We start from the raw sequence: 12,496 nt of genomic DNA, 5'->3' as shown, positions 1-12,496 counted from the left end.
GCAGATGAAGTCGCCCGGGATCATTAACTCCCACATGTCACAGTCCTCGCATTTCACTTGCCACATCATCTTTTCACACAGTGCTTTCTATATTTTTTTATTTTTGTTTTTTTGTTTTCATTTGCTGTCAGTGTTGTGGTTTCTGACAGTTTGTCGATGTTTGTCCTTGGTTCTGCTGTTGAAAAATGACATCACACCAACATCACTTTTTCTTTTTTCGTTGCTCCGACAATTCCAACAGCTTACCTCAGCCGCTCCTTTTATGCTGATCGCTAGGTCCAGGCTCCACCTCCGCTCTGTCCTGATTGCTCTCCCCAAGTGACCGATATAATAATAATAATATTATTAATGATAATAATGATCCTTACATTATTAAGCTCTCTGAGATTCTACACCATTTGAAGAGTGCTATATAAATGCAAGTTGTTGCAAGTCTCAAAGCGCTTTACATGATATACTGTAAAAAGGGCAATATTAAAGGGATGGGGAGAGAGCAGGAAAGTGAGATTCAACTGGGTAGCTCATCTTGAGAAAAGCAGCAGCATAGATATGATGGGCCAGGTTGCCTCGTTCCGTGCTATATAATTCTATGCCAAACATCCTGTTTATATCAATGGCACATATGCCTGAACAAGCTCAGTTCCAAGAGATTCTGCTCATAACACAAACCTCCATTGTTCAGTATCATCTATGCCTCTTTTCTATGAGCTTTCTCCAACAATACACAATATTCTTTGAGGGTAGGGGGTGTCCACAGAGGTCCACAGTTGCCTCACTTGCAATTTATTGAAGGTTAGAATAGCTTCTCGCCCACAAAATCTACAATCAATTCACTTCACAGTATCTCTTATGAAGCACTTTGAGATGTCTTAAAGACATGATAAGGCACGATACCAAAAACAAGGATTTTTATTATTCTTTCAATTTCTTTTCAATTCTTATTATTCTTTCAATTTCTTGTGGAGTCCTGTAGCTCAGTGGTTAGATTCGCCTCGCAAGCGAGAGACCTGGGTTCGGTTCCCAGCAGAGCGAAATCTTGGGCAAGTTTCCTTACTCCACATGCCTGACAATAATCCCTCAACAAATTAAAAATAAAATAATAATTTGGTCACTCAATCCACGACTGTTTGTGGGACATTGCTGTGCACAATTGGCTGCCACGCTTCGCCCACAAATATACAGTCAATTCATTTTACAGTATATTCTGTGAAGCTCTTTGAGACGTCTAGAAGACGTGAAAAGCACTATATCAAATGCAAGGATTATTATTAAAAGGTGTCTTGGGTACTGCTTAAAGATGTACACTCCATTGATACTACACTTTAAATGCTTATTGAGTATGAGTCTGTTCCTCTTGTGATATGATCGTTCTCTGCACAGCTCTCAGCCCTTTGAAATAAAATCTGATAGATCTGAGGATAATCTTCAGTAATCCTTGTGTGGGAGCAAATGGACTCCAATGGGTAATATGCAAAACTGCAAACAGTTTTGCTAACTAAAAATAAATGTCTACACTGATTGAAAGGCATACATTGCTAATACTCCCCTTGGTCTACGTTGCGTCAGTTATGACATTTTGCACAACAATCATAATCCTTTCTTTTGATATAGCGCTTTTCACATCTTCTAGACAATAGCAACAATAAGGCGCTGGAAAGACAGAGTTTCAGACCCGAGCTGTGGGTCGGGGAGGGTGGAGGGCATGGTGGGGGGAAGCAGGGAGATTGAAAGCACGGTCGAAGACGAGGTTTTGAGACTGGTCTTGAAGGCAGCAAGGGAGGGGGCAAGTCACATGGACTGCGGGATGGAGTTCCAGAGGGTGGGGGCAGAGTGGAAGAAGGCCCGCCCATTAATAGTGGGGCGAGCAAGGCAGGGAACGTGAAGCAGGCTGTAGCCTGCTGAGCGGAGGGAGCGAGTAGGATGATAGGGGGTTAGGAGGTCGCAGATGTAGGGATAAGCAAGACCATGGAGGGCTTTGAAGGTGAGGACCAGGATTTTGAACTGTACCCTCTGTGTGATGGGAAGCCATTGGAGTTGGGCAAGGATGGGGGTGACAGGGTCGCGGAGTCTAGTGCGAGAGAGGACGTTCACTGCAGAGTTCTGGATGATCGGCAGCCTGTGAAGGGAGGAGTTGGGGAGGCCGACAAGTAATGAGTTTGCACAGTCGAGTCTCGATGTAATGAAAGCATGTATGAGGGTTTCGGCGGCCTGCGGTGTGAGACAGTGGTGGAGCTGGGCAACGTTGCAGAGGTGGGGGAAAGACAGAGCAGGTCATGGTGCAGATGTGGGACAGAAAGGATAGTTGAGGGTCAAACAAGACCCCAAGATTCCGGTCTGGCTTAGCAAGGTGGAGTGTGCAACCATGGATGGTGATCCTGTCAGCGTCTGAGGTGAGAAGGCGCTGACGGGAGCCAATCAGGAGAGCCTTGGTCTTGTTGAAATTGAACTGAAGAAAATTAGCTCTCATTCAGGACTTAATGGCTAACAGACATTCTGTCAGCACATGGTCCTGGGTTGAGGCAGAGAGGTACAGTTGGGTGTCATCTGCATACATGTGGAAGTTGACCCCATGTCTGCGGATGATGTCACCAAGTGGGAGCGGAGCATACAGATATTGAAGAGGCGGGGACCAAGGACAGAACCCTGAGAAACACTGCACGAGATGGTGCGGGGGCTAGAGGAGAAGCCGTTTGTAGAGATGAAATGGAGCCGGTGTGAGAGGTACGATCTGAACCAGTGAATGTTGAGGTGAGAGGAGAGGCGGCAGATGACGATAAAGTGGTCTACGGTGTCGAAGGCAGCAGAGAGGTCAAGGAGGCAGAGAGAACCCTGGTCGCAGATGGACAGAATGTCATTTGTCACTTGGACCAGGGCTGTTTCTGTGCTGTGGGCGGCATGGAAACTCAATTGGAGAGGTCTGTGAATGGAGTGGCCGTGGGGAGGAAGAAGCAACAACTTATTTTAGGACCTTGGAGAGGAAAGGGAGGTTGGAGATGGAATGGTAGTTAGGAAGTAGAGATGGATCCAGGGAGAGGTTTATGATGTCAGTGAGTAGAGGGGCAAGGAGTAGGAACTGGGAGATAAGGAGAGTGGTAGAGATAGGGTCGAGGGAGCAGGTGGGGGGGTTTCATACGGGTTAGGGTGGAGATGAGAGAGGTGGGGGAGACAGGTTTGAAGGTGTGGAGGGAGGGATAGGCAGGGGCCGGGGTGGGAAGGGGAGATGGGGAGGGGGTAGTAGATGGAATGGCAGAAGCAGCTGAGCAGATTCCTCGACTTCGAATTCGAGGAAGTCCAGTATTGCTTCGCAGTTTGCTTTTGAGATGAGGATGGTCGAGGTGTGAGAGGGTGGGCAGAGGAGCCGGTTCGTGATGGAGAAGAGGAGCATGGGGTTGTCCTTAGCTTCCAAGATTGTCTTGGAGTTGAAGGATAATTTAGCAGAGGCGAGGACGGAGCAGTAGGATTTGATATGGTCCAGCCAGATCAGCCGATGGACCGGTAAATTTAATTTAAGCCAGGTGCACTCAGTGGCACACACCTGTGCTTTGAGAGAGTGGAGGTGGCTGGTGTACCATGGTGACTTGGAGATGGTTCAGGAAGAGAGGGGAGCAAGGGAATCGAGAGTGGAGGAGGTGGAGCTGAGGAGAAGAGTGATGGAGGAGGATAGGTCATTGCGGGAGGAAGCCCAGAGGGGAAGGAATTCAAATGACTCCAAGACAGCCGAGATGGAGGGAGGGAGGAAGGGAAGATTTTGTTCCAGAGGCGGTAGGAGATGGAGGTGGGTTGGGTGGCGGTGGGGAGAGGGATTGAGGAGTTAAGGGAGATGAAGTGATGGTCCGTGATCTCTTTATCGATGATGGTGAGGTCCAAGACGGTGAGGCCCCCGAGTGATCACCAGGTTGATGGGGTGACAGTGGACGTGGGTGGCGGAGTGGATGTGGAGGGAGAGATTGAGGGAGGAGAAGTCAGCAGAGGTAGCGCAGGAGGGGAGGAAGTGAAGGTTGAAGTCACCTAGGATGAGGAGGTGTTCGGAGTGGAGAGAGAGGGAAGATAGGAGGGTGGAGATGTCGGTGACGAAGGTGGGTAGGGCTTGGGGGGGCGATAAATAAGGAGAATTTTGAGGGAAAGTTTGGAGGCGTGATAAAGGGTAAGAAGTAAGGGTTTCGGCTGAGTGGGGACCGGGAGATGAGAACCACACCTCCACCACGGCAGTTAGGTCATGGGGTATGGTGGACAGTATAACTGGGTGGTATGGCCTCCGTCAGTGGTAAGGTGTCACCTGGAATGATCCAGGTTTCAGTCGTCTCAAAGAGCTTCACAGAATATATTGTAAAGTGAATTGACCATATATTTGTGGGCAAAACGAGGTAGCATGTTAGAGCTCTCGCTCCACAAGCAAGAGGATCACTGTTTGATTCCCAGGCAGGGCAAAACCTTAGCAAAGTTTCCTCACTCCACATGCCTGTTTACCTGGCAGTAAGTAGGAACCGGGTTGTTAGTCGTTTAGTGGATCGCTTTTCTGGGAGTAATAATCTCTTAGAAATAATAAGAATAACAATTTGCTCACTCAATCCATGACTGTTTGTGAGACACTGCTGTGCACAATTGGCTGCCGTGTTTCTCCCACAACGTATACAGTCAATTCACTTTACAGTATATTATGTGAAGAGCCTGGAGACGTTTCAACGAACGTGATTAGGTGCAATATCACATGGAAGACTTATTATTATTAGATTGCAACAAGTTAGGGTGAAAATGTTGAAGTAGGATGTGATCATTAGCACTGGTTACAATTCAACACAATGGCCCAAGGTCAACGCTGGCTACTGCAGAGTTCCTGCCCATAGACCATGACATCCAAGTGCTGACTTGTGGCATATTGCCTTAACTCAGAATTCTTCTATTGAGTTCAGTCAATATCCCTAGAAACAGGTCCCAAATAATTTTTGTATCATACCAAAGGAACTTTAACATTCACCTGAATGAGCAGGTGGGACCTCAGTTTAATGTCTCATCTGAAGTAAGGCTTTGCTGACAATACATCACACCCCTAGTGCCACATTGTAGTGTCAGTCTAGATTATATAGGTTTCAAAACAACCACGTGGGGCTCAAACCCACAGTCTTTTGACTCAGAGGCAAGAATGATACCAGCTGAATCAATCTAACACCAATAAAAGCAAGGGTATGAATAGCAGGCAACTGGGCGAGGTAATGGAGACCACCTGGAGTTTGTGGGAATATGTCCCAATGGAAGGAAAAATTACCCAAATATCTCCAGAATAAATGTAGAAAAATTGCCAGCATGAAATATTAGTTATAACAATACTGCAGTCAGCATAACTATGTTAGGACCAGATGGTTTATGTTAACAGTGAACTACTATTGCTCCAACAGGTTGAAAAATATAGTTCCAACAATGGCTCATAAGAGACATAAACCACTGAGTGTAAACCAGTGATATATGTAACATGTGTGCTGTATAACTATTTAATTAATGAGACTCATTTCATATTCATTTTTTCCACATCAAAAAATTTCAGCAAACATTTTAGGCAGCTGTTGATTTAGTGAGCCTCCGCATTAAATGAAATGCTCATTAGCAACTTTCACTCTGTGTGTCCACAGACCACATCTCCTAGATTTCAGGAAGTGTCAGGCAAGCTTCATGCTGCTTGTCCAAATAGGACCACCCTTTGCATTAAAGCTTTGGCTTGCAGGGTTAATGGGAACTGAGTGGAAAGAATTCCTGTCCCCTATTGACTAGTCCACCTCTCCAAGCCCTGCCAATGAACCATTCCAGCTTGTCTGTCATCAGCAGTACCGTGGAAAATTGTGTACCTGTCTGGCTCAGGAATCTGACAACTGAGTCCACAACAGAGGGTTGACTCGATTCCAACATTACATTGCCAAACATCTTGGAGCTCCCCCAGCTCCAAGGGGAGCCCCCCACTTACTGCTCCACTAGATTAGGAAGTCAGAGAAGTAATAGCAGGAGCTGGATAAAGCGTTAAGGAGACTGTGAGGACTGAGGATAGTGACTAAATAAACTGGGCATGTTCAGGCTGGAAAAATGAAGACTGAGAGGTGATATAATTGCCGGTATACAAATGTAATCTTTTTGTTGTTGTTTTTAAGATTCTAAAGGGGCAAGACAATATAGATCATGACAGGCTGTTTCAACTTGTCCAGAATAGTAAAATCAGAGGCCTGCGATTGAAGGGGTAAATTCAGAACAAATCTACGGAAACACTATATCAGTGAACGGATATTACAGGCTTGGAACAGGCTCCCAAGGAAGATGGTTGAGGCAGGTGGTGTTGATTCTTTCAATCACAGATTAGATAGTTTTATTTTAGCAAATAAGATTATGGGATCTGGTACAAAGATAGTTCGGGACATATATGCATGTGACCGCCAGGAAGGTGGAAGGTGAGCTGGATGGACCTTGGTCTTTATTTGTCTAGCATTTCTTATGTTCTTATGCTCTTCGTGAAGGAGATCCTGATATTCAAAGAAAGAGTGAGAAACGTTATTAGCTCAACAGTTGCGGTGAGGAAATTCCTTGAGAAGGTTTATGGGATTTTAACAATGTTGATCCATAGGGACCAGCTGAGGTTAATTTTTTTCTTTCACAGTTTTAGCTTTAAGGCCGTTGTCTCAAAGGTGCGAATTGTGCAAAAGGTTTAAATTAGCCTTAATTTAGAAGCCGGTGTAAGGAATAAACAGCATGGATTTTGAAGCAAAAAGTTATGTCTCATAAAGCTAATTAGATTCTTTGACAAATAGGTTGAAGAGGGGAATTCAGTGAAGATAATCTACTTGGATTTCAGATCTCCTTCTGCCCTACTCCTGTGCTAAAACCCCACTCATTAAGATGGGGCTTGCTGCATTTCTTCCACCCTATCCTAACCACCATTGGTGGCTGAGTTTTCAGATTCTATCCTCCAAACTCTCTTCATCTTGCTCCCTATCTCTCTGTTTTCAAGTCCCACCTTAAAACCTACCAATTTGACTTTGCCTATGGTCATTTCTCCCATCCTCGCTCTTCCTATTTTGTGTCTGATCCTATGATTGTAAAGCACTCCGGGATGTTATCCTACATGAAGGGTAAATGCAAGTTGTTATTGTTATCAACAAAGTTATAGACTGATAAATCTCAAAGGCTTTTGAGTGTAAGATATTGAAAGTTCCTTTAACCTTATGTGCATCATCAGTAAATGGAATTTTGTTTGGTGTAGAGATTATTATTATACATCAAAACAACTCAAAGCGTTTCACAGTACTTATTGGACATTGATGGGCTGCCACTTTCGATTACAAAAACAAACAGTATTTTGCAGTAAAATCTTGTAATGTGTTTTGAGACATTTTGATAATGTGATAAGGTGCTATGGCAAATGCAAAGATTATAAGGACTTTTTTTATTGTGAAATGCAATGACTGCTTTTTGATGGCAAATGAGGGTCTGATTTGCGCACAGCACGGTCCCATAAAATATTCAGTCTATTCACTTTACAGTGTATTCCGTGAAGCTCTTTGAGACGTCTCAATGAGGTCATAAGGTGCAGTATCAAATGTAAGGATTATTATTATAAACAACTATGAGGTGAATAACCAATTAATCCAGTATTCTGAACGAAATGGATGCATTGAAGACTTTAGAGAAGAGCTACATGGATAATATTGGGAATTAGGGCTCAGAGATTAAACTGAACTAGTTTTCATTGAAGGAAAGTCGATTGAAGAGAAATCAATTCTTTTTTTTTAAATATGAGATGAATGAATAACCATCTTATTTAACTTGGTCTGTGACCATAGAAATTTTAAAAAATCTGAATAGAAATTATAATATGCCTCAAGCAAGATTTGAGATCTGGATCTTTTTTCTTCCTCAAAGAGTCATGAATGTGTTTAATAGGCTCTCAGATCAAATGATTAATTTTAATATTGAATTAACACCTTTTTTTAAAAAATAACCTGGGAAAACATCTGGTTCAGAAGAAGATTGAGAATTGTGAAGATAAGTACAGACAGAGGCAATTGAATGAAGTGTAGAATATGCTAGCTCTGAGGTGTTGAGTTCATGGAAAAGTTATGTTTGAAGTAATAATCCTTACCTTTGGTATTGCTACTTTCACACCATGGAGTCTCAAAGCATTTCACTGGATATACTGTAAAGTGGAGTGATTATATGCATGTATCCTACCTAACCCATCCACACAATCTACCTACCCAACCTACCTACCAACCTACCTACCCAACTATGTGGATTCCACATTCTCATAAACCTTTTGTGAATAGAAGTATTTTGAACTGCTTGTCCTCTGGAAGCACTCTGGGTGCTACTCTGTGTAAGGGGCACGATATAAATGCAAGTTGTTGTTGTTATCCTACCTAGTTCATACCGACTGCCTCCCTCAGATTTATCTCTAGTCCTCAACTTAATATTTTTAAAGCCATCCTTTAATTCCTGATGATATATATCTTGTCAATGAATAAAAACACTGCTGCCCAGCAGAAATTGAGAACCTTTCATTTCTTCAGAGACATTTGACTTTATGGTTCCACTAACCATAAAGACGTGGGCTAATGAGATAATGGATAGATAAGAGGCAGCTGAAAGGCACAAAGCAGTGTTTCAACATAAGAAAGTACCAGAGTGATGGCCAAGCAGTTCATCATTCTCCTCATTATCAATATCTTATCTTATCCACGAAACTCACAGTCAATTCACTTTTCAATATACATTATTATGTGAAGCACATTGCGATGACTCAACAACGTGATGGGCTCTATATCATATGCAAGGATTATAATTATTTTTATCTTCTGGAGAGGATGTAGAACTGTTTGGAGACCTGTTTTCAGTGAGGTTGATTCTCATGTGTGTGATGGTCTTTGGGTGTGACTGTTAGTATACTGGACTTTTGTTGATCTGTGAAGAGAATAGATGATGCCTTGTGAGTATATCAAGACACTCTGGGATCCCCAGGCCTCGACTCTCTGTCTATTGCTTTGGGGAACTAAGTAAGCAAGGTATATCCTTATAGGCACAGAGAACTATCACTGTGTAGATGTCATGCATAAGTGGAACTCTCATCTGGTTTAGATGCTAATTTGCCTACAGCGTTGCCATTACATTTACTGGTACATAAATCGGACCTCTAGAATATAAAGGTGGTTGGTTGGCACATGACAAGCTGTCCTGTATTTGTCCTTCCAAAGAGGTGAAGGCAGATATCCATTGAATATCTTATTAGGAAACAATGAGAGTTAGGACAACAGCTGCTGTAAAGTGTTACCTGGAGTCTGGGTTTGTCACTACAAAGCCCTCCATGTCCTCACCCCACCCTACCTCTGTGACCTCTTAAATCCCCTACGAACCAGCCTGCTCCCTCCGCTCAGCCGGCCCTGGCCTGCTCCACGTACCCGGACCCACCCATCCCACCATTGGCAAGAGAGCCTTCAGCCACTCTGCCCCCAACCTCGGGAATTCCATCCCCCAATCACAACACCTCACCCCCTCCTTAGCCTCCTTCAAGTCTCTCCTCTTCGACCACCCCCCTTCTACCCCCCTGACCCCAGCTCGGGTCTGAAATGCTGTACACTGTCCAGCACCTTGGGAGATCCTCCCGATGTGAAAGGCACTATACAAATATTGTTGTTGTTGTTCATGAAAGTATGGTCATATATCCAGGGTTTGGTTTCCACGATGATTGATATGGAGAGAGGTAAGCAGCTGTTGCTGTGGCTCTGCACATCCAACTGGTGGCACCTTCGTTCAATGTGTTCTGAGCTGTGGGCTTGAGGATGATGGAAGTGTTCTCATACACTTCAAGCTGAGTTGTGCTGCTCACCTGGAAGCTCGCAGGTAGGTCCTTAGCACCTGCAATCTTTCCTGGGGGCAATGTAAGTGGGGGCTCCTTGGGGCTGAGCTGCCTCCAAAAGTGATGCGCTCGGCAACAGAATGTTTGAAACAAGTTGACCTTCTGTGGTGGTCTCAAAAGTCTGGTTTCTGAACCAAGCAGGTCCGTTGTACTCAAAGGAAATAATGAAAACAGATCAGCCACCTGGCTCATTTGGGGCCAATGATTATTCCCACTCAGCTCCTGTTAACGCTGCAAGCCAAAGCCCTAACGGATAGAGTGGTTCCAGCTGGACAAACAGCAAGAAGTTTGCCAGACAGTGTTCTCAATGACAATCTCTACAGTTTTAGCTGATTAAAATCCAGAAGTACCCCATCACACACTCTGGTATCCCCAGGCATTGACTCTGCATTTATTACTCTCTGGAATTAGGTAAGCAGAATGCATTCTTCAAAGGCACATGAGAATTTCCTTGTGTATGTGTCATGCGTAAGTGGAACTCTCAGTCCAAGCTCTTATGCATGGTGGATGGTTTCTGCAAGCGTCAGACACCCGGCTGACCAAAATAACAGTGGCGCACAATCCACTTGTATGGACAATGTCACGTAATAAATGGTGCAAATCATAGGATCTTTTATTAATGTGGCACTTTCCTTGAATTCTTTGTGTTATTGCAATCTTTACAGAGCCCAACCTTCCCAGACTTAACCTACCTAATACATCTACCATCCATTCCTAACATGGATTTAGTACTTTAATTTAGTACAGGTCATTGCTGATTTATGCTTGACATTTCTAGATTTATACTGAGCTTTGGTGTGGTGGGAGGGAGAGCGGGTGTTCTATTTATGAATGTTTATAAAAATATTGCTCATGCTATAATGCATGCAAGAAATTAATAGAAAAATGGAATTTGTTATAGCAATTTGTTCTTCGGAAAGACAGTAAAATATTGATTAAAGGCACTTAACTTTCACTATTAGACAGCCAGTTTAACCAGAAGAAAAGATAGCTTGTGACAATGAACCATCTGCTCCAGAAAGATATTGTACCTATTATTTGAGATAAATGGCAGATCGCAAGTTTTTTTTCGTGTGTGTGTGGATTTGTGTTAAACCATGCTCACGTGCTTATACACTGCCGATACTGACACTCAATTGCTTTGCAGCTGCTTAACATATTGAATAATCAGGCAGCAATGATTTGAAGGGATTTGTACAGAATATTATCAGAGACCACCTGTAAAGGAATGCAAGATTGCTAGTAGCTATAAATCGAGTAAGAGCTAAAAATGCAGCACATCACAGAAATATATTATCCTGGTTTTATGTGCTATTTCCCACAAAGCTTCAATGCACGCGCTACAGCAAGCAATGACATTTATTAAAAGATTATTAGTTTTTTATTCAAAAAAATTATTTTAAGACCACTCTTTCAAGGTTATGTGCAAAACTGACTGGAACATAATTCAAAACTCCTAAATTTAAATTGAGTTGAGGTAGGAGGGGGGAGTTGGGGATTTGACTCCAGAATCAGAATAGTGGCAGATGATAAACTGTAATTGCTCTTTAGTCACAGAGCAGCTGTGCTTTGACTTTGGTAAGATGCTTCTTAATGTTATCCCACAGTGTGTTGAGAGAAGCTGCCTGCAGTAAATTTGAGAAAAATCGCCTCCTTCTTTGGATAATAAAATGTAATGCAGTGAAGGTGGCAGGCACTCTTTGCAGATTAAAGCTGTTTTTAATGAGGGTGTTCCAGTGATAGTCATTGTAACCTTGAGTCCACCTACTGTCATAGGTGGAACAGATTCATTCAAGAAACAGCCTTATGTTATATTTCTGTAGCGTAGTGATTAGCGCATTCACCTCGCAAGCCATAGAATCTGGGTTTGATTAGATTCTTGGGCAGGGCAAGACTTGGGTGAATTTCTTTACTCTGCACATATGCTTCTGTTTGCCTGACAGTGTGTGGGAGCCCAGTTGTTGGTCGATTGGCGGATCGGTTTCCAGGGGTAAACATCCTTCCAAAAATAAATAAATATATAAATAATCTGGTCATTCAATCCACAACTATTTGTGGGACACAGCTGTGCGCAATTGGCTGCTGTGTTTCTCCCCTAAAATACACAGTCACTGCACTTTACAGTATATCCTGTGAAGCGCTTTGAGACGTCTCGATGATGTGATAAGGCACTATATCAAATGCAAGGATTATTATTATAATAATAATGGGAAGATGATAGGCTGGGTGTTCTAGGCGTTGTGAGATCAAATGGGCTGAAAAGGCCTTCTTCATCCAAACTACTCTTGTGAACTTATGAGTGGCTGCTCACTGATGCCCTTACATCACCCAACAGATAATACATAATACTTGTAATTTCTTTTGTTGAAGACAGTTCTGGCTGATAACAATTATATACTTACATGGCATGATTGCCTTAGGTGTCAGCATGGTTCAGTTAGTAGCTTGGAGTCAGAAGGTTATAGTTTCAAGCTCCATATCGAGACTTTGAACTCACAATCCAGACTGATATTCCCCTACAGTGCTGGGGAACGCTTCTTTGTAGGAGGTGCCATCCTTCAGAAGAATCGTTCCACCACGTTTGCCTGGTTTCGTCCATAAAACACACAG

Source organism: Callorhinchus milii, unplaced genomic scaffold (genome assembly GCF_018977255.1).
Source record: "Callorhinchus milii isolate IMCB2004 unplaced genomic scaffold, IMCB_Cmil_1.0 Scaffold3, whole genome shotgun sequence".
In the NCBI taxonomy this organism is placed as follows: Eukaryota; Metazoa; Chordata; class Chondrichthyes; order Chimaeriformes; family Callorhinchidae; genus Callorhinchus; species Callorhinchus milii.
Note: the sequence above shows the minus strand (reverse complement) of the source record.